The sequence below is a fragment of the Tursiops truncatus genome, chromosome 17 (genome assembly GCF_011762595.2).
Source record: "Tursiops truncatus isolate mTurTru1 chromosome 17, mTurTru1.mat.Y, whole genome shotgun sequence".
Lineage (NCBI taxonomy): Eukaryota > Metazoa > Chordata > Mammalia > Artiodactyla > Delphinidae > Tursiops > Tursiops truncatus.
In genome coordinates this window covers 24,020,901-24,048,035 of record NC_047050.1, presented here as the reverse complement: position 1 = coordinate 24,048,035, position 27,135 = coordinate 24,020,901, and the positions used below count along the sequence as shown (strand labels likewise).

Here is a 27,135-nt window from a genome sequence, read left to right as displayed (position 1 = left end):
CCTGCACCAGAAAGCACCACAGGACTGGGAATTGTGTGTGTCTCTGTCAGTATTGAAACACCACCTAGAATAGTGGCCGGCACATGAAGACTCCCCTTAAATAAAATATTTGAACAGACATTGGAGTGGAAGATGTGATTAAATTAGAACAGAATCAGAAAAAGCCAATTAGTAAAAACTACATACCAACACATGTATTCATAAAGCCACGCTGGTCCATTTGAATGGACACAGCTACCTGTTTTGGGATCCTTTTGGACCTGGCTGTGCTGAATGTAATAGAAATCGTTGATCCTGTCAGGCCCTTGGGGGATCAGGAGGGAAAATGACTAACACCAAATTCTGTCCAGGAATTCCTGTCCCTTTTTTCCCTCTTTAATTGCTCTCAGGGAGGTCAGTAGTTAAGTCAGGATTTAACCCACCTGCTCTGGGCTTCTTCAGTGCTTGTTATCTTCATGTGGGACACGGACACAGAGCTGTATCCTGTTAGCACTTAACAACAACTCCTCAGGCCAAATGCCTACTTCCCTGGGAGTTTAGGAAAGGTGCTATTTTGACCACGCATGTGACTCCATTTGGGTCTACACTTATGGACAACCACATGGCTTTCGGTTGGTAGAAGAAATAGCCTATGAACTCACAAATGGAGGTACCACCTTAAGAATGAATAGTGCTGCTATTCCCGAGGTTGGGAAGTTAGGCGGTCGGTCCACTGAAAGTGAAAGGAAAGCATCTCAGTGTCTGTGTAAAGTTCTAGAAATGTTTTTATTTAATTCTGAAAAGTTCTGCTTTTAATAACATCGTCAGCATAAATCATTGCCTCACAGGGTTTTAAGCAAGCTCTGATTTAGGAAGAGAAAGCACAGGGTGTTCTTTGAGTATTAAATAAGATGACTAGGGCTTCCCTGGTGGCGCAGTGGTTAAGAATCCGCCTGCCATTGCAGGGGACGTGGGTTCAATCCATGGTCCGGGAAGATCCCATATGCTGCAGAGCAACTAAGCCCGTGCGCCTCAACTACTGAGCCTGCTCTCTAGAGCCCATGAGCCACAACTACTGAAGCCAGGGCACCTAGAGCCCGTGCTCCGCAACAAGAAGCCACTGAAATGAGAAGCCTGCGCACCGCGACAGAGTAGCCCCCGCTCTTCACACCTAGAGAAAGCCCACGCGCAGCAAGGAAGACCCAGCGCAGCCAAAAATAAACAAATAAAAATTAAAAAAAAAATGATGACTAACCCCACACAAAGCCAAGAATACAGCAGGTGCGTAATACATGCGCTTTCCTCCCTCTCTCCTCCCCTCTCTGCGCTGTTTGCGATGGTCCCCACCCAAACTGTTGTTTCTGTATAATGTGGAAGTTAGGATATAAATATTATTATGTTTTAATAAGTCATCATTTATTTAAGACCAGTGATTCTCAACTGGGGAATGATTTGGCCCTTCATGGGACATTTGTCAAAGTCTGGAGACATTTTTGATTATCACAATCACAGAGCGGAGGAATGCTAACTCCTCAAAACAAAGAACTATACAGCCCCAGATGCCAGCGATCTGTACTTTACACTGGTGTTTACAGTTTGTTTCTTCACTGGACTCGAAATAAAAGAAGATTGAGAAGGATGTGACAGGCTGAGGACCCACCTATGGTAGAAGCACACTATGGATGGTTTCCAACTTACAAACAAGTGCTTTATTAGATACTCATTTCTATGTTAGTTGTTTAGCCTCTTAAAAAACAAAACAGGGCTTCCCTGGTGGTGCAGCGGTTGAGAGTCCGCCTGCCGATGCAGGGGACACAGGTTCGTGCCCCGGCCCGGGAAGATCCCACACGCCGCGGAGCGGCTGGGCCCGTGAGTCATGGCCGCTGAGCCTGCGCGTCTGGAGCCTGTGCTCCGCAACAGGAGAGGCCACAACAGTGAGAGGCCCGCGTACTGCAAAAAAAAAAACCCAAAAAACAAAAAAAACAATGTGGCAGAGGCATGGAGAAGTCCAGATGGGAGGCGAAGATGATGAGACATGACTCTGGCAGACTGGCAGACACCAGGGTGGGAGCTGGTCAAACCACGCCAAGTGGCTTGAGTTTTATCCCAAGAGCTGCAGAGAGCTGTACGTACGGGCCCTCATGCTCTTTTCTGTACACTATTCACAGCCTGTACATATTTTTATTATTACTTGTGTCTCTCTGTATCATATGTATTGATAACTTGGTTTCCTGAACTGGGCCTCTTCATCTTGCTTTTGTATAACACAGAGGTTTTTCAGCAAGTATTTATCTCAAAATAGTTATTTCTCCACTTTGGAACAGGTAGTTTTCCCAAACACTTGTTTCAGTTGCAGTCGTTTAGAGCTTGAAATGCATTGTCCCATTTTCATAAACAATGGGTTTTCAGGCTGGTGTGGAAACCTTCCAGAACCCACAGTGCTCCTGAGATGTCATGCTTAGTAGCTCAGAACGGAGGATTCCCACAAAAGGGCAAAGAGGAGAGAATTTCCATTGCCTTTCTTCGTTGAAAGAGGACTCTTGGCAAATGTGATCTTAACCCTTTTCCTCCCAACCTGATGTGTAACTCTCCCTCACCTTCTACTGCACGTTTCTCTTGCAGCTCCCAGCCAGGAGGCACTAAGACCACGTGGTCAGGGGCCCCATGAGGTGGGTTGGGGGCTAGGGAGCTCTTGTCTTACTGGCCTCTGGAGAGTCTGACATGGCAGGTCATGGAGGGACCACCACCTTGCTTGTTGTCAACTTACTATTTCCCTTTGGTCTTTCTAGGATTGCTTTGCATTTCATTTCTTTCTAAGAAATAGCTCTTTCTTTTCTCTTTTAAACACTTACCAAAAAGAAAAAAATTTGCATTGGTTTACCTCAGTGGATATGTTTTCTGAGAACATTCAGTCTAGTTGTTGGGTCATTCTTTCACTCCCAATGCTTTTTGCTTCCACTTAGGATGCTTTAAGATGACTTCTTAGATTCTACAGTCTACAAAAACAGAATAGTCCATCTGAGGTTACATTTCTCAAACTTGAATCACACTTCCTCTTGGAGGAAGTGATCTTTGTAAGTGATATAGTTTTATCTTAACCATAGGATACCATGCTAACAAAAAATATAGCATGTTTCAAGATGAAGACATAAAGTAATATGGCAAAATCTATTATAAGAATTATCAAAGAATTCTTTGCAATTTTGTTCCAGCCATCTTTGTTCTGATAAGGCTGTCATCTTCTTAAGGCATGCAACCGTTTTTGTTTTTGTTTTGATCTGTAAGTACCTCACATACTGGCAGAGTCCATGTTTGTGGTGTGTGGTGCTAGCCCATAGTTACCGTCAGCGTCTGTGAGAAGAGGTGGAATGAAGCAATGAGTAAAAAACAAAGCATGGGCATAATTATTAATCACCGAGAGCACACGTGATTAATGCCATCATTTTTACTTTCCTATCGATAAAAGATTTGCAATAATATATAGGTCTGTGGATATTGGAAGAGCAAGTTTTAACTCTTGTTTTTCCACATTATTTTTTATCGTACTAAAGGTTAATTAAATAATTATTTCTCAGTTTCTTTATTGCTCAGAACTTTCATAAGTAAATGAAAAGATCATCATTTTACCCTCAGTGACTGCAGTTTTAATCCAGCTCAGAGTTGTGAAATTGTTTCCTCTTGTGTTTCCTTTCCAGAAAGCACGAGGTCATTCTCTTGTTTCAGCCAGTGAGTGCAACTTCAGAGCTGGGAGAGAGTGATCGCAAGGTATTCAGTTATCTGGTTTATTCTACATTGTCCATCCATGCTTGCTTTCAGTTTAACTTTCTACAGGCATCAAGGGTATATCTGGGGACTCTGACCTGTGGGACTGCAGACACACAGCTTTGAAGCTGAAAAATCTCAAGGGTATTAGCTAATCCAGTTTTGAATTTAGCACCATGGGGCTTCTGCCATAGGCACCGAGATGCCACTGGCCATGCTTCCTACAAGATGGTGTTTCCCTATGGTCAGTAACGGGCGGTGAGTCTGGCTCTGCCTTGTAATGTCTATGTGAAGTTAGGCAAAATGCCTGCCCTCCCTCAAGCTCTTTCCTCATCTTCGAAATGGAGACTCTAATGGGGTAGCCTGATGGGTTTCCCATTCCAAACAGTGCTCACGTCACCACCACCACCACCAAAAAATATATGAGGCTGCATTCTACCATTATTGTTATGAGTGGTATTAGTAATCTCATTTAGTGCTGACAATAAAGTTACATAAAAATTCTTTAATGACTTTAGGTCATCTTTGAACAGAGCCGAAGCCAGAAAAAAAAATCAGCCAACCTAAACAAGTGACAGATTAACACAAAGACATTCTTTATTTGATGTTAGCAGTTAATTTGCTACATGGTTATCCATTTTTCTAATAAATCCTGGACAATTTGAAGTTCTGTGCCCACCCATTTAAAAGATTTGCCAACCTCAAGCACTGTGACCCGACTGACCCCTGTCCCTTATACATCATTATCCAGTTTCTCTTATGGACCGGAAAGGAAGGAGTACATCTGGCCTGAATGTGCCTATTCTCTTCACAGAAGGCATCTTGTAAAATAGGCCACTGTCTTTCAATCAAATCTTTCCTTTAACTTGTTGAGAAGTTCTTTCTCTTGCCAGAGAAAGCCTTTCCTCTTAGAAGAGTAAGGAGCTATTTCAGGGTCATTTGGGTTCCCCTCAGAGGTCTTTCTAAATATAATCGCAGATCCTAGAAAACAGCCTGCTTTTTGTTAGTTAACTTCAACTTAAGAGCCAGTGCATTAAGAGCTTTGATTATCCACGCTCCAAAAATGCCTTCCTCTGATCTCCCGTCATTTGACAAGAATCTCGATTCTTGTCGAATCTCAGGGATTAAACACTGTTTTCTCTAATGGACTTCCATTTCCACGAGAGCTGCTCGCCTCACACATTTTATTTGTGGGCCTGAAATATAGAGCATTTTCTAGTTAAGGGACATTAAGATTTAACTCAAGAATCTATATATTGGCTTGGCCCAAAAGTTCGTTCGGGTTTCCCGTACCATCTTCCGGAAAATTATGGGAAAACCCGAACGAACTTTTGGGCCAACCCAGTATTTCAGAATAGGGCTCAGATGTTTCTGTAGTGGAATCACACAGTCTTCTCAACTTTCTAGAAAGCATTGCATTATGTGCTGTTTTTGCATGTGGCAGATTGCTTCAATCTTACTATGAGGATATTTCTCTGCCTTTAAAAAGAAATTTCACCTGGGATTTGCAGTCTGCTCTCTGCCACATCCCTGACCCCAGCATTCAGTTATCTTCATTTGTATACCCCAAGCGGCTCGCAAAATTAATCTGTTTAGAGCGAAACTTTCTTCCCCACCCCCGTCTCTTGTCTTCTACTCACAACTGATTCCTTCTCCTGGAATCAATATTTTAATTAAAGACATCCACTGTTGACATCGTAACTCAAGCCAGAAATCTCCATCCTGACATTGCTTCACCCTTTGCATTCAGTTCACAGTGGATTCTGGATTTAAGATAACGTAGGAAATTCCCCAAACGGTGACTGGCGCTAGGCGAGGTCAAATATTAATTGCCGGCTGTCACAGATGTTAATTGTAAATATCTTTCCCATCTTCCTCTCCTCTGTCCTCCATGTCACTCCCTTAGTTTTGGTCCTCATCAGCTCTGTGCCAGTCTGTTGCTGGAGCTAACTAGTAGAGCTCTCTTCCAACAGACTGTCTCCACTTTAGGTACCCTGCTCCCCAGTTTATAACGTGATTTCCCACTCAGTGACTTCTGTGGGCCCTTGTAACCTTGAGAATAGACCCACACACTTTGCTGTGGACCTCCGCGATCAGCCCTGTGCGCCCCTCCAGCGCACTGCCTACCTTCCCCTGCTTCGCCATTTATGCTTCATTAGGACTGAATTTCTTGGGATGTACTAACAACATCGTGTTTTTTCAGGCACCCATGCCTTTGCGTGTGCTTTTCTGACTTCCGAGAACGCCCTTGCTCAATTTTTCTTGATATATTCCAGTACATCCTTCAAGGTCACCTCAATTTCCATCTCCTCTGAGAAACCCTCTCTGATTCCCCCATGTGTACTGGGCTCCCACGGTTCTTCAGTTGTATCTCTGATCATGCTGCATTTAACTTTCCACTTATACATCTGACCCTCCCTCCTATGGACACTAAGCTCGAGGGTAAGATTCAGATCTTCTTATTTTTATATCTACAACATCTAATAGATGCCTTGCACATAGGAACACACAGTGGATGCTCTGATTTCTTTAAGTGAGTGGATCTCTGACCCTGTAATAAAAAGGAAGATGGTATTTGTAAAAAGTAACCTCATGGTGTGCTTATTCCCTAAGTACAAGCATTTTTCTCAGCAGTAATGTTTTGCTTGTCTATTTTGCTTTCAGTATCCATGCGTTAAGGAGGAGCTGCCAGAACCAATTTACAGCCCCTTTCCCTCTTCTACTGCTGTCAGGACTAAAATGGTGGCTACCTATTTTTGGAACTTAGAACTGTGTATCATTTCCACCTAGGAAGTAGATTTAGTCAATATCCTCCTCAATTTGGGTGATGATAGTAGTTACTTGTATGACGTTTGAATGGGGGATTCAAAATTTACATTACCCCAACCCATTTTCAGGCTTCTCATGTGCCCTTGGAAGGGTGATTCAGATTTCCAGAGTTGTTCTTTCCACTTATCAGAAAGACAAGCAATGAGAACAGCATCAATAACCGTCTGCTGGGACAGAAGCCCTAATCCAAAGCAACAAGGCCACAGTTAACACAATTTGCAATGAACTGCATTTTGAAGAGCTCGGGAAACATAATGGGATTCATTTTTAATTCCAACCAATTCTGAGCAAGAAAGCAAAAGCCTTGGCTCTCTGGAGCGGCTTTGACATCAAGGGTTACCTACCGCAGGCCTGTCAGAACTTTTAACAGCTGTCTCCGCTGTGAAAACAGACTTAGGTTGTAAGGTGATTGCAGAACTGAGGAAATGATGACTTTGTCTCTCATATGAACTTTGGCTCGCAAAGATGAGGTTAATTTCCTCGTACGCTGTTCACTTTATTTTTTAAGTCAATTTTAATAGCAGTCTGCCTGTGCCCTGAAAAAATGTCCAAGGGCAGTAAGAGTTGATATAAATATGCGTAACGGTGTATATCTTAGCGCTCTCTAGGCCAGTAGTCAACAAAATACTTTGCAATCAACCTAATTAATCCTTTATTTTTCTTTTTTGCTATCCTGCCTTGCATTTACTGTGTGTATTTTCTGAATTACAAAAGCAATATACATATTCACTACAGTACGCTGGAAAATACAGAACTCCCAAGGGAGAAAAAAAGCTTCCCTATTCCCAAGGAAGAAAAAAAGCTTCCCTATGAGGCCATTACCCCAAAAGAACCATTGTCAGCTTCTTGGTTGATATTAGCCTCCAAGTTAGAGTTTCCTCCAAGCAAGCGTACATACTTTTCAAATTCTTATTATGAAAAATTTTGCATACACGAGAGAATGAATAATACAGTGAGTTCTCATATACTCACTGCATAAGTTCACAGATTACCAAGATTTCGCCATCATTGGTTTGTCCATCTCTTTTTTCTCTTTCCCTTCCTCTTTTCTTTTGGAAGTATCAGCTAACTACTTTGTAAGGGAAAGGGGAATCCTGATATACTGAGGGCTGTGGAAGGCAAGTATTTGCCTGCCAATTTCATACACCTTCACCCACCTTTTACTTAGGAAGCAAAAAGTATGGTTCTACATTTAGTATTATATTGTACTTGGGGGAATAAGTAGCCTTAAAGCTCAGGTCTATCACATGCTAGATGGGTATTGATTTTTCCTCTTAAATCAATGTTTCCCTAGAGCATAGTTTTATTTATTCATAAGGCCAAGATGATGTCTTACAGGAGTTATGGCAGCGTAAATCTGTGATGCAGGCCTAATACGAAGAGCTTTTGTAAGACTCAAAAATCAATGATGCTAGAGGGTTACTTCATAAGCCTGAGAAAGTGCATTTGCTGTGCTTCCAAATGTAAAGGGAGAATTTCAGCCTGTAGTTAAGTTTCATTCCTCTGTTTTCCAGGCCACCTTTCAAATGGACCTAAATGAAGTACAGTTGACCCTTGAATAACACAGGTTTGAACTGTGCAGGTTCACTTATACATGGTTTTTTTCCAACAGTAAATTCTATGTACTAAATGATCCGTGGTTGGTTGAATCCATGGAAGCAGAACTCTGGGTACAGAGCAACTGTGGTTACAGAGGGCCCACTGTTAATTATACGCAGATTTTCGACTGCATGGAGGGTTGGTAGCCCTGGCCCACATTGTTCAAGGGTCAGTTGTATAGCATCAGACTGGATGGAACCAAGCTTCAGCAGTGCTCCTTTCTTGATACCGAATCTGTCAACTTACTCTCAAAAGCTATGCTGGCCCTGTTGATCATAACACTGTAATTTTGCCTCATGGTACAGAATATATACATTCTAAAAGTTTTCACTTTTTGTCAATATATGTGTGTGTGTTTTCTATTTTCTTTTAAAAGTTTTTAACATGTGAAAATTACTATTAGAATTTTTTAACTTAAAGAAAATATGTCTCAGGTAGTTTCCCCAACCATAACTGATTTTTCTAATGGTTAAAAATGCATCTAATGGCTAGAATGTCACCATCTGGAATTTTAAATATCAATTTTCTATTAGCTGTATGATCTTAGCAAGGTAGAATTTGGTTGGGGAGTCAGATGTTCTAGACACTAGTTTCATTATTTACTCCTGGCTTCTGTGTGACCCAAGGTGAGTTCCTGAACTCACAAAAACTCCTGTTTTTGTTTATATCATTTTGATTTTTTCATTTAAATAAAGGTGAGTGAGGGTGTGTGAAATTGGCAGGCATTCATCTGACTTCCATAGTTTTCTGTATATCAGGACTCTTTTTTTTTTCCTTTTGAAAGTAACTAGTTGATATTAAAAAAAAAAGAGGGAGGGAGGAAATGAAAGCAAAAAAGGGGGCAGATGAAGTGACGATTATTTCTTCATGAAGGTGAGTGAGGGTGTGTGAAATTGGCAGGCATTCATCTGACTTCCATAGTTTTCTGTATATCAGGACTCTTTTTTTTTTCCTTTTGAAAGTAACTAGTTGATATTAAAAAAAAAGAGGGAGGGAGGAAATGAAAGCAAAAAAGGGGGCAGATGAAGTGAGGATTATTTCTTCATGAAGAACAAAGTTCCTTCCACTTTTTTTTTTTTTTTTTTTTTTGCGGTACGTGGGCCTCTCACTGTTGTGGCCTCTCCCGTTGCGGAGCACAGGCTCCGGACGCGCAGGCTCAGCGGCCATGGCTCATGGGCCCAGCCACTCCGCGGCATGTGGGATCTTCCTGGACCGGGGCACGAACCCGCGTCCCCTGCATCGGCAGGCGGACTCTCAACCACTGCGCCACCAGGGAAGCCCTCACTTTTTTTTTTTTAATATTTATTTATTTGTTTGGTTGTGCCGGGTCTTAGTTGCGGCAGGTGGGCTCCTTAGTTGCGGCACTCGGGCTCCTCAGCCATGGCCCATGAACTCTTAGTTGCGGCATGCATGTGGGATCTAGTTCCCTGACCAGGAATTGAATCCGGGCCCCCTGCACTGGGAGCACAGAGTCTTAACCACTGTGCCACCAGGGAAGTCCTCTTCCAGTTTTAAAGGTCCACGATTTTCTGTGAAAAGAAACGATTTCAGACGATTAGCTCAGCTACCAGGAGTCACAATTTCCTTAGAAACTTCGGAGCCATCGAGGACACACCTTGAGTTTAGCATCCGGGATCTCCAGCACCTGCTACAGAGAGCAGTTGGGGTCTCCGGCCAGGCCTGTGGCTCCCTGGGGACCCCAGTCCCTCACCAGAGGTTTGGGAGGAGACACTACGATACTGTCCCTTTGGGTCGCAGCTGTTTCCCCTCTCGGGGCAGCAGCGATGAGAGCCTCGTCAGAGGAGGGCTCTAGGAACCAGAAGGGAAGGATAAGCACCGTTCCCTGAGACAGCTGTTCACTGCTGGTCGCACTTGCCTCCCTTTTCCTCACAGCTGCAGACATTGCAGCAACCTGGTGGCATGTCAGTGTTTCAGGGGTTTCCCATTAAGCCCCAGGAACACTCCTGTTCATTTCACGAATGGATGTCTTACTTGGCAAAAATGAGAAGATTCTGAGTACGGCGTATTGGAGCTGTGGGCTGAGATTTCGGCTTCAGCAGGAAGCTGAGTTGCCTGGTGTGCGAGGCACACCAGAGCAGCTGTTTGAAGGGGACTTGGCTGTTTGGAATCTAACCATTATATTAAGGTTATCTGTTATGTTTCCTAAACAGCTTTAGCTGCATCCTTCAAAGTCTTCTTAACATTCCTCCCATAGGCTTGGCTTTATATTCTTTAATACGACCGTTTTGTTCTATCTTTTTAAATGATTTAATTATGCACCGCTCTAGGAAGCTGATTAGGAAAGGAAAATGTTTGTGGACCCTGCATTTGGTTCCTTTAGAGGCGCCCCTTGGCTCACCAGATCAACCCTGGTCATCAGTGGAGTGACCTGTGTCACAACTAGATGGCCCTACATCCAAACAGTTACCACTTGATAATTTTGAATGGTGAGCTTCCGAGATCAACCATAGTTTCTCCTAATTTTGCTGTCACTGGATTGTGTTGGGGCCCTTCCTCCTCTGGGTGTACCTCACTCATCTCTGCAGGCTTGGGGCAAGCTATTCTGATGGCTGTCTCTGATGGTTTGAACTATGAAGAATCACAAAATGGTGGGGAAAAATAAATAAACAAGACTTTTCCTATAACATCATGTAGGGGAAGAACCAACAAGTTGAGGATTCTGTGAAAATGAGTACTACTTCCTATGGGACAGCCAGAAAATGTAGAAACTCAGAAGTGGCAGACCAAGGTTTGCCATTTCATGACCATGATCATCTCCCATTGCCCGGCAAATGCCCCGAAGCACAAAGGTGTGCTGTCCAATATTAGTATCTAAAATTTATTTTTCCACATTTGAATACATGTAGTTTACAAAATGTGTATATACGGTTACAGGTATTGTTAGGCAATACAGGTACATTTGCAGAGGACAAGGGAAGTTTACTTTTTAGTTGAGTGTATTCTCGAGTGTCTGCTAAACAAAGATCTTCTGTTTGCTTTAACTGGAGACAAGTTTGCCTCCCAGGTGTATAAGAGTGTGATGTGGACTGCAAATAGCAACTCAGAATCTCAGCAAAATGGTGACCATGGGATGAGGCGTGCTTTTATAGACACCTGAGACGCTGTTAGCTGAACTGTTGTGAGCCACAGAATTGAATTACTGTTGACTGATTTTAAATTGCTTTGTTCTATTATCCCTTTATATAATCTAATAAATATTCTTATATTTGAAAATGTGCCTCAAACACACATAGAAAAGTGGTGAAAACCCCTGAATTATGAGACTGGATCACGGCTCTCCGATTTGCCATCTAACACCCTTTTCCCATCAAAGACAGTTTTTATAGGTTGAAAGAATAGAGGATGGTTCCTTCTTGTCATTCCCACCTGAACCTAAGTGTTCCCTCCTCCAAAAGGGCTTCCCCAGGCAGCCATGGCTCAGGAATCCCTCACAGCACTCTGTCACTCCTTTCTCCTTTACCTTTTTAATTTACTTTCCCTGTCTGATACCCTAGTGTGAGTTGGTCTTTCATCAGTCTTCACCTACAGGGAGGTTGGCTGAGACTTCATCCGTTTCATTCACCTTGTATCCTCAGTGCCTAGAGCAGTGCCCAGCCTTGAAGAAGCACTCGAAGGTTCTTCCCACTTGCCTGCTTTCTTCCGGGGATCTTCCCCTCTTCCCATCTCTGAGGCCATTTCATCATCACTGCCTGGAATCCGGCCTTCCCGTCTCCTCCCCTTACTATGGGGTCCATGGTACTTCACACTCTGCATTTCTGTCATTAACCAGCGGTTCCTTCCTGGTGGTGGCACCCGATTGGCAGGCACGACGGCAACGCACCGACTGTTACCATGATAGGCATTTGAGGCAAGCGGCTCCTATCAAATTTTCCAGCCACAAGACAGCTATATATAAAAGAGACAAACAGCAAGGACTTACTGTATAGCACAGGGAACTATATTCAGTATCACATAATAACCTATAGCAGAAAAGAATCTGAAAAAGAATATATATATGTATAACTGAATCACTTTGCTGTACACCTGAACCTAACACAACACTGTAAATAAACTATACTCCAATTAAGTAAAAAATCCCAATGGTGGAGGGAACGGGGAGCTTCCAGGTTGAGCTGAAAAGCTCCTGGGTGCAGGATTCTCAAAGACCTCACCTAACATATCTTTTCATCTGGCTGTTAATATGTATCCTTTATCATATCCTTTAACATATCTTTTAATAATTGGTAAACGTAAAAAAAAAAGATTCTGAAAGAGAAACAGATACAAGTTTTAAGACTTACGTATACACTGGTATTAACACTAAGGGTCAATTGGATAGAATGTTCTGCTTTGATGGTAGACTCAAGGAATGGCCTGTTGTGGCTTCCGTTTCTTAAGGAGCTATAAAATTCCTCTAATTTACCACTGTGAATACCTCTTTCAGAAGGAAGACTTTCTTTTTTCAGAAACACTGCACCTCTCATTTCCCAACTCCAGCCCAGAGGCCTGAGAGTCTGATCTTGTTATGTCTGGGAATATGGTTACTAGATTTTCTACTAATGGCTATATTTTACATGATAATGAATCAGTCTTTTCTACAAGTCTGCTTCATTTATGCAAAAGAGATATAAATTGAAATGGGTATGAATCATACTATTCTTTCAGGGAGCAGAGAAGCTGCTGTAGAGCCTGAATACAATTTTATGGGCCCTCATGTCAAGTTAACCAAAGAAATGTTGGTTCTGTGGTCATAAAAGATAAATTTATTGGACAGTTTCAGGGAAACAGAAAACAGCTTTTGAATTCCAGGCCTTTGCTACTTACTTCCTAATTTAGGAAGGTCAACTCATTTTCGACCATCTTTTATACTTCGAAGTAATAACCTCTTGTACATTAGTGGCCTGAAAGCATTAATGACATTACTGCCCACTGATTTTCAATAATATGAAAAAGGTATTCCAAATTGGTTCTGGCTATCAACAAGGAAAAGGCAGAAAATTAAATTAGCAGGAGGGTATAGCAAAAGCCTTTTGTAGTGCTGTAGAGTCTCTCAAAATCTAATCCTTGAGAGGAATTTATTTTGTTCTGGAAAGAATAGGTTTCTCTCCCAAGACATGCTAAAAGAACGCTCATTTATAAGAGACGGATTATAGCCTATGAATGGAATAGTGGGAATTCTCAATTCTTACTTTAATTTTGCCATCAACTTGCTGTGATTTACCTAAAAAAAAAAAAAAATCAACCTGTAAGAAAAACATTCTGATACTGCTGTGTCCTTTGACTTATTAAATAGAGTTAACTCTGCAGATTAATTTGAAGATAAAGTCCATGGAATTCTGAATTTCTATTTTTTTCAGGGTTCCGTGTTTTCAAATTTCATGTCATACTACTTTGCCTTACATTTGTTCTTCCTGGGTGAGCTCATCCATTCCGAGGACTTTATTTGTCGTCGAACTCAGGGCTTGGCAGACTATGACCTGCAGCCAAATGCATTCTGGCACCTGTTTTTAGGAATAGTTTTATTGGAACATAGGCACACTCATTCTGTGCTATCTTGTGGCTGCTTTTCTGCTGCAGTGGCAGAAGTGAGTAGCTGGGATAGATCGTCAGGCCTGCAAAGCCTAAAATATTTATTCTCTGGCCCATTACAGAAAATGTTTGCATATCGTGATTTGCTCACTACTTTCAGCCTTTCTCCTAAGATCTTAATTCCTAAGTGTAACTGCCCACCAGATTTCCTTACCTCCATGCCCCACATCCACCTTAAAATTGACATTCACCGAACTAAATTCTTTGTGTTTATTTTCCACCCTTATCAATTCCTCCTTCTAGTTTCCTATCGCAGTTAATGGCACCACCATATGCCCAAGGTGCTTCCCTCCTTTATATTTCTCATGCCTGATCTGTCACCAAGGCCCGTCCATCAACCATCCAAAAATACATGAACGCCTTGAAGACAGTGATCTAGGTAGGCTTTTAAGTAGCCAGTACTTTATCATTTCTGGTATTCTCAAGCCCCAACTGCATCCGATCAGAAATTCCTTTTAACAGTCCCTTAGAAGTTGCCATAAAGTATATTCAATGAGAAATAACTATTAGTATGTCTTCATCAAATAAGCCATGGAGACATTGGTCCATGTCTTAACTTCAGATACTGCCTCACAAGTAAGAACTTAGGAATGCTAGGAAGACAGAATACTATAAAATTTGTGCTTTTTCAATTAAAATACACTGAAAGAGCATGACTGTTTGATTTATTGAGTTGTCGTTTTAAAACTATTCATCATGGATGTTTTAAAGTTAAATCTCTGTTCTGTATGCAGGGCCTCATTGGCCAGGGCACGAGGTGCTAAAATTCCAACATTAGATTATCATTTCTGCTGGTTCAGCCAAAGAACATGTTCAGATAACAAATGGATTTCCATCTTTTTCAGTATTACTTGCACATTCGTGTAAGGCTCATGATATTATTAACTCTGCATCATCTTTTACGAATTTAAAATTATGCTATCATAACTGATGAAAAACAGAGTAAAAATAAATAAACCTTGAAATACAAAAGGATTAGTGGGGATAATAAATATCCGCTCAGTGTCTTAGCATTTTTGATCTTGGCATTTGTTCTATCCAGTAAATATTTTCATAGTACTTTAATTTAAGTTCCTCTCTTTGAAAAACTATGCAGGAGCAGCCTTTGTTTTCAAGGTCAACAGAGATGTTTATAGCATTTAAGTCAGAAGCAGAGGTCATAAATTAATTCAGATCCTCTGAGCAAAGACATTAGCCTTTGTGCAGCATAAGGATTTGGGCTTGTTTATACAAAATAATCCCAAGAATAATAGCTCCCCATGCTCAACAGGGATCTTAAAGATTAATGTTTTTCTTTGGTTAATGATTATGGAATACATTAATAAGCTTCTCTAAATGCTTCCTAAAATTTTAATTGTCCGTAGACTTTTAAAGCTGTATTTTGATCAGACATGTAAAGAAATGATGTCGCTCAGTTACTGCCAAATTAAGGATGATTTTACATTATGATCTGGAAAAAAATGCCATCCACATAAGACTTCAAAATAGCTGAGATACTTACGGAAAAAAAGTAAGTGGTTAAGGACGTCAAGCTAAAATATTGTCCCAGTGCCCTGTTGGCCATGTCACCTCTTGCAACGGAGATAGCTGCTGCTGCCACTGTTGCTATGTCACTGGTCCATCTGCTGGTGGTACTGGTGCCCTCAGCAGACCTCCCACCTAAGCTGGAGGCTGGCACATAAGGTCTCACTACAAAGCCTCAAATAAAGATCACTTTCAAGTCTTTAGTAAATAGGTTTTAGCAGGTTGATAGTCCCATCCAGTGATCTTTTTCTAAGAACTAGGCAGTTTGGGGCAGAACAGAGAGACTTCTGTTCGAAGTGTAGCTCTAATGCAGATTCTGTAGCCTTAGATGAGTCCGTTAACCCCTCTCCATATTTAAACTGGGAATAATAATCCCTATTTTGTAAAAGTTGTAAAGGATGGGAATGATGCTTGCAAAGCACCTGACAGGTGGTAGACGCTTAGGAAACTGTGGTGTCGTGCGTGGTTGTTGATGTTAAAATAATACTAATAATCAGCGCCGTATTGGAGGCATCATGCTCGTTAATTATTCAACATCTCCATTCGGTTTTCTGATGTCGTCCTTGTCACTCACAGGTGCTCCAGTTAGCCGAGTGAAAGAAGTGTAATCTCAATCCTGATAAGTAAATGGCTCTTCTCTGATCCTGTGTTTCTAGCATATGAGATCATGACTTTGTGTCATGGAGAATAATGTGCAAAAGTCACTGTGCAGCCATTCATAACGGCATGTTTTTTAAACAATGAAAATTTGGAAGCTACTTGCCTTTAACAATGAGGAAGTGACTAAGGATATAAAAGTATGCAATACTTTATAATTTTAAAATGACACATGCAGGCTGTTTTGGAACATGGAAATGCATATTTGACATAATAACTGAAAATGGTACAAAACAGTATTTCTTCGCTGGTGGCAACTTGGCAAATGTTTCTATAAAATTAAAGATCAAGGAAACTTCAGAATAGAATAAATAGGGTTTTAATGTTCATTGGTTTCTTCGCTTTCCACAAAATTGTTTAACTTGATAAAAATTGTTATGACCTATTTGTCTTAAAAATGTAATAACTTTCATTTACTCATTCTAATGTGACAGTGCATTCAGTGTTCCTAATGACAAGCTTGAAGATGAGCTTTTGGAATATAATTCTTTTTGTAAATTAGGCCTCTTGAGCTGTTTTTATTTTCTTCCTAGGTTGCCAAAATCTTGTGTCTGTCTGATAAGCCAGAGAAGGTGGGAAGTTTGAACCAAAGATTTAGATTTTTAATTAATCCCACACCAATAGAGAAATGTGTAAGTCAATGTATCATTCTATAGAAATTTATGTGGCACTTTGGGACCTGATGTTTTGAAAAAGCTTAAGTCGTTTTTAAAGAGCATCTGACAGTGATTTATATAAATTAGGGCCTCTCTGGGTCTCATTTTTCTATTTCCTCTTACCACATCTAAAAGGACTCTAATAAGGCAGGGCTCGTTTTACAGGAGAGCGGTGCCTCCAGGCGCTGTGGATGATACTGAACTTGGGCATGTGATACAGTTGGCATCACAGTTCCTTACCCAGAGACAGCTGACGGATCGACACAGAAATACATGCTACATAAGAAATAATGCTGCATTAAGTCTATATACTTTAAAAAGTGTATAGACTTTATCTCACAAAAAGAAAAATGTGAGACAAATAAGTTACGATCCTTTAGAGAAAGAAAGAGTGGAGGAAGGAGACGGACAACTAAAGTGCACTTTGACACTCTTCTCTACTTGCTGAATTCCAAAGACTGATAACTCTTGGAGGCGTGAAGGGGTGGGTTTGTGTTTCGTTTGTAATGAGCCCATGATCTACTGTGTTTCACCCGCTTATCAACAAGAGTGTGAGGCCACGATTGTGAAATTAACTCACTGGCTGATTGACTCAGTCACCTACTTTTCTCCTTTCATTGCCTCATTGGGTTTCTCTTCGTCAAGATTGCTGGTTTCTCTGTGTTATATCTGTCTATCTGTCTTGTCTATCTGTCTTCCTGCCTGGAAGGAAGCCTGCCTTAAATGCACATGTCTTTACTACTGATTAATTAATTTATGGGCAAAGATGAGAAAAAGCCATGTGGGTGCCGTGCCTTTTCATCTCAGGACTCAACATGGATCTTCTCTCTCATGTTTTATGACATTTTATGACAACTGCACTTATGAAGGGGCCACCTCATATTAAACTCGTGTCTTGAGAACTGCAGGGTGGTACTGGGAACTCAGATCCCTGTGATTTGGGATATGTGAATCCCAAAACTGAATTTCAAAAAGGGTCTTCTTCTCCAGCAATATTCTCATCACTGTTCCTGTGAATGTTTACATCTAAGTTTGTCTCCTTAGGTAAATTCTAACATTTTGGTAGAGGAATGAGGTAGACTAATTTATGTGATTAAATTCTCATTCATCTGATAGAAGATTAAATGCTTCATTGAAAAATGCCAAAGGGTATTTTTTACTTGGAGTTTCAATTTGAATGGAAACACTATCATTCTAGTTGGAGCTTGGAGGAGTAACAATGAAACACGTTCTTAATTTCTAAAGTAAATGATTAAGCTGTATTAATTTTAAGGAAGTCTTCCATAGTTTTGTTTTTACAGGAAAAATAGTCACAAATTTATTTTTGCTTTTATCGAGGTATAAAATAAAAATCCTGTGTTGAACGTATCATGTGCATGTTGATGGCTGGTCCTATGTCAAATAGGATAACCTGGGGAGAGACCGGGAGGGCAGGGACCATCTCCATCCCCAGCTGCAACATAGGGTTTGCCGCACAGTAGGTGCTGAATAACTATTTATTGAATCTCCAAATGACTGATTAATTCCTGGGAGTCAGCAGTCTGGACGGTAGTACCAGCCCTGCCAGTGCTCAAGACCTCTCTAAGCCTTAGTTTCCCCATTTGTAAAATGGGCATGACAATGTTTGCTCTGCTGTTTTAACAGGAGACTGTGAGAGTCAAAGGAAAAATGTGTGACATCTTTGAAAACTGGAAAGGGCTTTATATAAGTAATCATTTCTAGAATTATTATTGTGTGGCTACGTACTGCTTATTGATACCAAACGCTAGTTAGTGCTTGCGTCCAGTTAGTATTCAATAAACTCAAACTTAAGTAAAAAAAAAAAAGATTGTGTTTAAACTACTAGGTATAAAATAAATAAGATACAAGGATGTAATGTACAGCACAGCCGATATAGCCAATATTTTATAATACTGTTAGAGTAGAATCTATAAAAATATCGAATCACCATTGTACATCTAAAACTATTATAATATTGTCGACTGTACTCAATTAAAAATAAATAAATAAAAAGACTTGGAAACTCAAAAAAAGTACTAAAACTAAAATTGAAATTAGTGGTTTAATCACATTAATTGACCTCTAAAATTTTGTGAAACACTGTCTTTATTTTGACATAATTGTAAATCCTTTATGTATTTAATCTACTTTTGTTGTTTCATGGCGGGGTTGGGGGGGACACTCAAAACCATACACTAGACGACTGAACCACTATTTCTCAGCAACATTGCACATTAACAGCTTTTTAAATACATGTGAAGCTTTTTATGTAAGAGTGAGCAAAGGATAATGGAACCTATAAGATGAAGGTTTAAGATGTGTGGGTAAATGAAAACTTGGCTTATGGTAGATTGCCATTACTGCTTTGGAAATTAGATTCAGATATATATCATATAAAATTCACTGTTGGATATGCTGGACATTTAATGACAGGGTTTTGTTGAAATGAGATCTTGTTGGTTTTGATGAAGAAAATCAGTCAGTATATGCCTTATCTTTTATTCCCTCTTCTTGCTGCTCAACGTGCAATTAAATTGACTCTGCAGGATCACAGTGTGTCGCATATATTAATTTTATACTCAGCCTGCCTATATTAACTTTATGCTAACACTGCTGATAAGTGACAACAAAAATGCGTTAATAACGTCATTAACTATTAGCTGGAATCACAAGTATTGTAGTCCTGAGTTTTGTCTTATAATCTTCTCTCTATATATCTTTAATTAGATGATGTATTCATAATTGAACCTTTCTGAGTTTATTTCTGCTATACATTGGGCACTGTGGTGAAGCACTCACCACGTAGCAAAGATTTATGTGACATGACCCAAAATTATGTCCAGGCAGGGAGATGGGACGCAATCTCACATCAATTTTGAAAGCCATCGAATCAATATATGTCAACTTACGTATATGAATGATGCTGGAATCTTTGATGAAAACTATAATCATGACACCCCTCTGACCTACCAAGTTCTGAAAAAAAATTAAGAGAGAGGATAAAATAATTGGCAGATAAGGTTCAACTATCATCATTATTACTAGTATAAGCCAGGTGGGAGGGTGGGGTTTATTTGTTGTACTGATGCGGAACCCCAGAGTTACGCACAAGCCACAGTAGCTGGGGCAGATCTGTGGGCCAAAAGGATCAGATTATGGCATGGAGGGTCAGAGGAAAATTCCCAGAGGGCTGCTTCATCCCTAAAGGAAGAAGGGAGGAACTACACCCAGGGTACCTAGTTTACCCTTCCCGGAATGACTCATTAAGTGAGTCACTCCACCTCCCTCCCCTTAAATGAAGAAGTAGAAAGAGCCAGAAGTGTTATCTGCTTGAATTGCTTGATCAGGGAAAAAGGGACTTAACCCCCAGTACAGGACAGGTAAGGTAATATTTCATGTCAAATGAACTGGGCAGAAAGGGCAGAAGGAAAAGAGCAAGTCTTACTAAGAAGGATGGTCAGGACTTAGAGATAAGGGGAGAAGAGGGTGGAACATTCCAGGCAAAAGTAGTGTCCGCAAAGGCAGGGGAAGGTGAGTTTGTTTTGGAAAGGAACTAGGCTGGCTGGTCAGATTACAGAGGTCTGGGGAGTCCCAATCACAGGAACTAGGGAGCTCCCTCCTTACCTAAGGAGCTTTCAGAAGTGGGATGCTTGAGTATTTCTTTCTGAATGTGTGGAAGAGAGGTGGGTTTTTTTTCTTTATTACATCCTAGTACATTGAACTCTGAGAATGTTTTCACGTATTTGCATGTTTCTCTCTATAATTTACCTTGGCTAATTACTTTTAACTATAGATTTTTAAGAATATATTGAACTCGGTGACTAATCATCAGATTTCAATAGCACAGAGTCTGTAATTTTTTGCAGTTGTGTGACCTATGTAAGGACATGATGCAGAGAGAAATTATTCCCTCCCTTTCCGTGATAAAAATCTTGCCTCTGGTTACAGTAGAAGCTGCCTTTAACACATACTACTGTAGTTAAAATAGACTTACTTTGTCTACAGGTAGACAAAGACTTACTTTATAGCCCAGGGAACCCTACTCAATATTCTGTAATAACCTATATGGGAAAATAATCTGAAAAGGAATGAATATATCTATATAATTGAATCACTGTGCTGTACACCTGAAACTAACACAACATTGTAAATCAACTATACTCCAATAAAAAATTTTTCTTAAAAACTACCTTTAAAAAAGATTTAGGGGCTTTCCTGGTGGCGCAGTGGTTAAGAATCCGCCTGCCAAGGCAGGGGACACGGGTTCGAGCCCTGGTCCAGGAAAATCCCACATGCCGCGGAGCAACTAAGCCCGTGAGCCACAACTACTGAGACTGCATGCCGCAACTACTGAAGCCCACGCACCTAGAGCCTGTGCTCCGCAATAAGAGAAGCCACTGCAGTGAGGAGACTGTGCACCTCAACGAAGACCCAACACAGCCAAAAATAAAAATAAATAAGTAAATAAATAAAATTTATTTTTAAAAAAAAGATTTAGTTCTGAAATAGTTTTCAAAACCAAAGTTTGTGAATCTGGGTGGACCCAGTGGAATCCTGGCTCACGGAGCTATGCTCTGATACATTCAGGAGCCAGCAGCCCATTGATTTTTTTTTTTTTTTTTGCGGTACGCGGGCCTCTCACTCTTGTGGCCTCTCCCATTGCGGAGCACAGGCTCCGGACGCGCAGGCTCAGTGGCCATGGCTCACAGGCCCAGCCGCTCCGCGGCATGTGGGATCTTCCCGGACCGGGGCACGAACCCGTGTCCCCTGCATCGGCAGGCGGACTCTCAACAACTGCGCCACCGGGGAAGCCCAGCCCATTGATTTTTGAAGGCTTTTTCTGTTGTTTATGTGATTGTAGTATACATTTCTCCAAAATAACGTCCTTAGAAATGGGGCTTCAAAGAAAGGTAACAATCAATTACAAAATTGTTTATTACATAGATTTTGTTATTCCGTGCATTAAATTATGTTTGCTCCAAAACAACATTACTAAAAAGGAAAAAAATCTCTTTAGTGCTGTAAGACTCTAAGATGGGTGTATCCTGGACCCCGTAAAGCAGTTTTAACTCTTTGCTGATTGCTTTGGGTATGGAATGGTGGGAGGAGAGAAAAATCCATTAGATATTTTCCCTGTCTTCAAGGAGTTTGGAATTTCACTGGGGACATGTGACAGGCATTTGCATAACAGGTGATAAATACAAAACAGTGTATGAATGAGCACCAGGATGTCTGCTTTTAGTCATTCATTGCCTGGTCTGTTCAGAAGACTTACTGAACAGTTGGACCAATGTTAAAGATGTGGTCCTTTGCCTGACACCCTGACAAATGCTACTGTCTTGACTTAGCACAGAGGTCATTGGTTCACCATATGACTAATATTCCTTCCACTAGCTAAAGCTTGGTAGTTTTTAAGAGTTTGTTTTTTGGCTATCACTTATCCTTTTATCTTACTTCCCTCCTAGCTGTCATGTTTATTGAACTATGTGTATCTCTAGTGACATAGAAAGAAGAGAGAATTGAACACTTTATGACAAAAGGAAAGTTCTGAGGCTTAGTTATGCTGCTACAACTATGCAATAGGATGATCCGAGTGAATGGGCCTGACGGGAAATGCCCCGCCCCGGGGTCCATCATGTCTTCTGTAGGATGCCGTATACATTCCAGGCTGTGGTTTTATGTTTGTTTGTTTGTTTTCTTTTTTATTACTGCAGTGGGTTTATTTTATTTTATCTGTGTGGCTGTTTGGCTACTAAAGAGTTGACTTGTTTTAACAGTGATTCTTGTGGACTAGATTGGATTAAATGAATCATGCCTTTTATTTTTAAAACAGCTTTATCAAATTATAATTCTCATATGATACAATTCACTCATTGAAAGTGTACAGTTTCAGTATATTCACAGAGTTTTGCAACCATCATCACAATCAGTTTTAGAACATTCTTACAAATCTAAAAGGAAATCCCTCACCCCTTAGCTGTCATCACCCCGTTCAATTTCCCCATCTCCTACACTGCCCCCAGCCCTAGGCAGCCACTGGTCTACTTTCTGCCTCTAATAAACCACTCTAATGAAGGAAGCAGTCAGTGGACATCAAGGTCCAGGTGATGGACTTATCTTTGATGATTGGAGCTGTTAGAGTTTACATTATCTGAAGGAAAAGTCTGACGTTCCTAAGTGTGACTGGTTAGAAGAATGAATCTCATCAGAAATAAAAACAAGCTGAAAATAGCCACAAATTCAGTGTGTGGAAAAGTACTTTTCAGCCAATGTCACCTGTGCACATCAACCATTTGTAGTCAGCCCTGACCTACTCTCCTCCAACTCTTTACATGAGACACGTTTAACAGAATAAAGTCAACATGTACACACTACTCTATATAAAATAGATAATCAAAAAAAAAATAGATAATCAACAAGGACCTACTGTGCAGCACAGGGAACTCTACTCAATACTCTGTAATAACCTATGTGGGAAAAGAATCGGAAAGAAAGAATAGACAAATGTATATGTACAATTGAATCACTTTGCTGTACACCTCAAACTAACGCAACATTGTAAGTCAACTATACTCCAATATAAAATAACAATTTTTTGAAAACATTAAATTGCTTACAGTTTTTATATTTTCGTAGCATTGTTCACTGAGCAAAATCCCATTTCGACATGCTATATGCAGGGATTTTGCTAGAATACGTCAAATGGCTCTTCCGTCAAGGAGCTCACAGCATGGCAGAGGGGGATGGATGTGCATAAACAAGTAAGCGCAAAATAATGTCAAAATACTCTAGGGCCAGCACAGAGGGGACTCACGAGGACAGTAGTTGTGTCTGGGACACTGGTAGAGAAAGGGATGTCAGAGACAGCTCGTAACGGAGATGACCCTGGAAATTAGCTAAGACACATTAGTAATGCTTGGGGAGTGGAGAAGGGAATTTAGGTAGAGGGAGCAGGGTGTTCAAAAGCATGGCTTTAGGAAGCATCCTAGAACTTGTGGACATGAGCAGATAAGGAAGTAGGGTATTGGTAGGAAAGGTAGTGAGGGAGGATGCTGAGGGCAGCGAGCCACTGCATGAAAGGTACTATGTGAGATGCTTAAGAGGTTGGACTTTACCCACTGCATTAGTTTTCCGTGGCTGCCGTAACAAAGTACTGAAAAGCACGGGGTGACCTTGAACAACTGAGATTCATTGTCTCACAGTTCTGGAGGCTAGAATTCCAAATCCAAGTGTCTGCAGGGCCATGCCTCCTCTGAAACCTGTGGGGTCGGATTGTTCCTTGCCTCTTCCAGCTTCTGGTAGCCCCAGATGTTCCTTGGCTTGGGGCAACATGATTGCAACCTCTGCCTCCATCTTTGCATGGTATTCTCCCTGTGTTTCTTCCCATCACCTTCCCTCTGTGCATGTGTGTCTCTGGGTCCAGCTTCCCCCTTTTTATAAGGACATCAGTCATATTGGATTAAGGTCCACCCTCATGACCTCATCTTAAGTAGATCACCTCTGTAACGATCCTGTTTCCACGTGAGGTCACATTCTGAGATACTGGGGCCAGGGTTTCAACGTATATGTTTTTAGGGGACGAAATCCAACCCATAACACCCATCAAGCATCAGGGTGTTATTGAAAGAGTTGAAGGGGAGTCAAGTGATTATTTTTGCATTTCAGAAGGTTAGCTGGACAGCTGTGGAGGAGGAATACAAAGGAGACAAGAGTAGTCGGGCAAGAGGTCTTATGGCTTTTAGATAGCTGACCAAGTATGTGGGGTTCTGCTTTATCCTTCACTCACCAAAGTAAAAGAAAGAAAGAAGAAATTCACAAATCCACAGCAGCGCTGAAAAGCCAGGAAGAAATGCCATCAACAGACAAGGATATCCAAGAATCCCAGAAGGTGTTAAGAGAAATGCATCTAAGTGGTGGTGAAACCCAACAGAACTGAGACGTATACTCTCTTTTACAGTTACACAGACTGTGTATTAATACAACTTTGGTTTTAGGTCGATAAGGAGAGAGAGAATGAAACAAAAAGTGCACATGCTCTGTGACCCATCAATTCCATGTCTGGGAATCTGTCCCATCGATGTACTCACTCTTGTAGTGAGATATATATGCAACAGTAATCTTTGTAACATTGCTTCTAACTGAGGAAAGCCAAAAACAACCTAAATATTCATTGGCATGGAAATGTCTAAATATAGTATATTTATAATACCATTGAATGCTCTATAATTAAGAGAAATGAGAGAACTCAATATTTACTTTCATGGAAAGTTCTCTAAAATACAGTAAATGAACACAAGGAAACAGTTGAACAATGCCTTGTGTAGAATACCATATACGTAACACAGAAAGAAAAAAATACCTTTAGATTTTTGTATCTTTCAAGACCTTTTTTAAGCGTTTTTTACTCACCTCGAGCAGTGCTAACCTATAAAGGAGGAAGTGGGATGGGGGCGGTAAGGGGAAAAGGAACGTTCATTTTGTATGATGTATTCTTCTGTGTTCTGTGAACCTTTTCAATAAGCATGTGTTACAGTGAGCTGGAGATTTACTATAACAAAACCATAAGGAGGTAGAATCCATGGGACTTGGCCAGCAGTTGAATGCGATGAACAGCAGGCTTTAAGGGGGAAAGTAGGAGACAGAATGGAAGGGATAAAGTGGGGGCCATGAATTCAAAACACTCAGAAGTAAGAGGACAACATTTTGTGTGTGTGTGTGTGTGTGTGTGTGTGTGTGTGTGGTACGCGGGCCTCTCACTGTTGTGGCCTCTCCCGTTGCGGAGCACAGGCTCAGCGGCCACGGCTCACGGGCCCAGCCGCTCCGCGGCATGTGGGATCTTCCCGGACCGGGGCACGAACCCGTGTCCCCTGCATCGGCAGGCGGACTCTCAACCACTGCGCCACCAGGGAAGCCCCGAGGACAGCATTTTAAAGCGGGAGCTGTTCTTTAATAAAACAAGCACACAAGGAAGACAGAAGGTGTGTATCTTATTGTAAAAGAGATCGAGGGGTTTTAGTTTGAGAAACAGAAGGATTTATGCATCTTGAACTACAATTGGCAAAGCCCTTTGGCCTGAAAATGGAGAAACAGAGCATCATGAGAGGAGAGTCAGTGGCAGACATCAGTGTTGTCCCCAGAACTGCTTCTCCTGAAGAGTGTGTAAGGCCACCAGGAACGTATGCCTAGTGATCTACAGATTGCAAATACAATAACAGACACCATCAGGGATGGCTACGTATCTGCGGAATGGGAAAGAAAGCTCTTTCCCACTTCGTTAACTCATTTATTCCTCTCATTTTCCCTTCCTTTCTCTCCTCCCTCCCTTACTGCTTGTCCTCATTTACACACGCACAGGCACACACACACATGCACCCCCTGATACAAATCTGCCAGCCTGAGAACAAAAAGTCGAAAGAACAGGAAATAATAGAATACAGTGACATCCAGATCATATAAGTGCCTCCAACCGATAACAACGCAAAAGATTTTCTGCCAGAAACATCGTGTGAAAATTTCGTGGCCTACTTATCCTCAAAAACGTGAACCAGGTAATACCAACATAGCAGAAAGTTTGAAAAACAAGTGACAATCATATTTCCAACATCAGCTTTCATTGGCCTAGTGTTTAATGTTTATGAAAAAAGTAATGCTTTCATCGGCATTATTTCATTTGAGTCTCACGTGAACCCTTTGAAGGAGGTGGAGCTTCCATCTCTTTAGGGAACGGGACCCTGAGTTCCAGAAATGGACGTGGGAAGTAAAGTCAGGTCCCAGAGCCATCTCTGCTCACACCGCAGCTCTTTTATTTTCCACAGCACTCTGACGCCTGCTTGGTCTCAACAGAGTATCCTTGGTACCACACAGATTTGTCTCTCAGGCTAAACCGCTCAGATGTTAGCCTTCAAAAACTTGTTTCATCAGCTGTCCTAACTTTAAAGCATCACGGAAGTTAGCAAACTGTATGCATCCATGTTATTTATTTATCAAATGGAGTGGTCATTTGAGCAACAGCAAAAATCTGGGTAAATAAAGGGGCTAGGTTGTGCCCTTTCATGGGGTCATCAACAATAGCTTACAAAATAAAAATGCAGAATGATTATTATTTCATCATTCGTGATGCTAGTATATTTGGGATGAAAAAAGTATGGGATACTATCACTAGCTGTGAGTAATGAAGGAAGGACCATGGAAATGGTCTTCTAATCCTACCCAGGCTCTGAGGTATTTCTTGGTACCAGGGCTGCAAATACTGGCTATAGTTGTTCAAAGCAAGAAATAGCTCTTATTATCGCACTAATTCATTGCATGCAAGCCCTGGCTTCTCCATATGGAGAGAGAACACAGAGAAATCGTTACTAAACACACTACCTGTGAGAAGTAGAAGGACAATAAGGAAATTCTTCACTGATATATGTTCCCTTTCTAGAGGTTTCCAGACACAACGTTACAAAACTGTAACCTTTCCCACAAAGACATCAAAAAGCTAAAATGTACCTGTGGGAGTGGGGATGTAAATTAGCACCTAAGATACATTGAGGGA

At 41.1% G+C, this 27,135-nt stretch overlaps 1 protein-coding gene across 9 annotated transcripts in view; it reads left to right on the top strand.

The window, feature by feature from the left end:
• PAG1 (phosphoprotein membrane anchor with glycosphingolipid microdomains 1) overlaps positions 1-27,135 on the top strand; it is a 142,734-nt gene that overhangs the window by 42,422 nt on the left and 73,177 nt on the right. For 6 of the 9 annotated variants that reach the window (XR_002174594.3, XR_002174593.3, XR_002174592.3 and 3 more), the window contains exon 2: positions 3,675-3,744. The exons of the other annotated variants lie outside the window; for them this stretch is intronic. The gene's annotated coding sequence lies outside the window, so the exon portion shown is untranslated. The remainder of the gene's footprint in view (positions 1-3,674; positions 3,745-27,135) is intronic. 9 annotated transcript variants of the gene reach the window in all.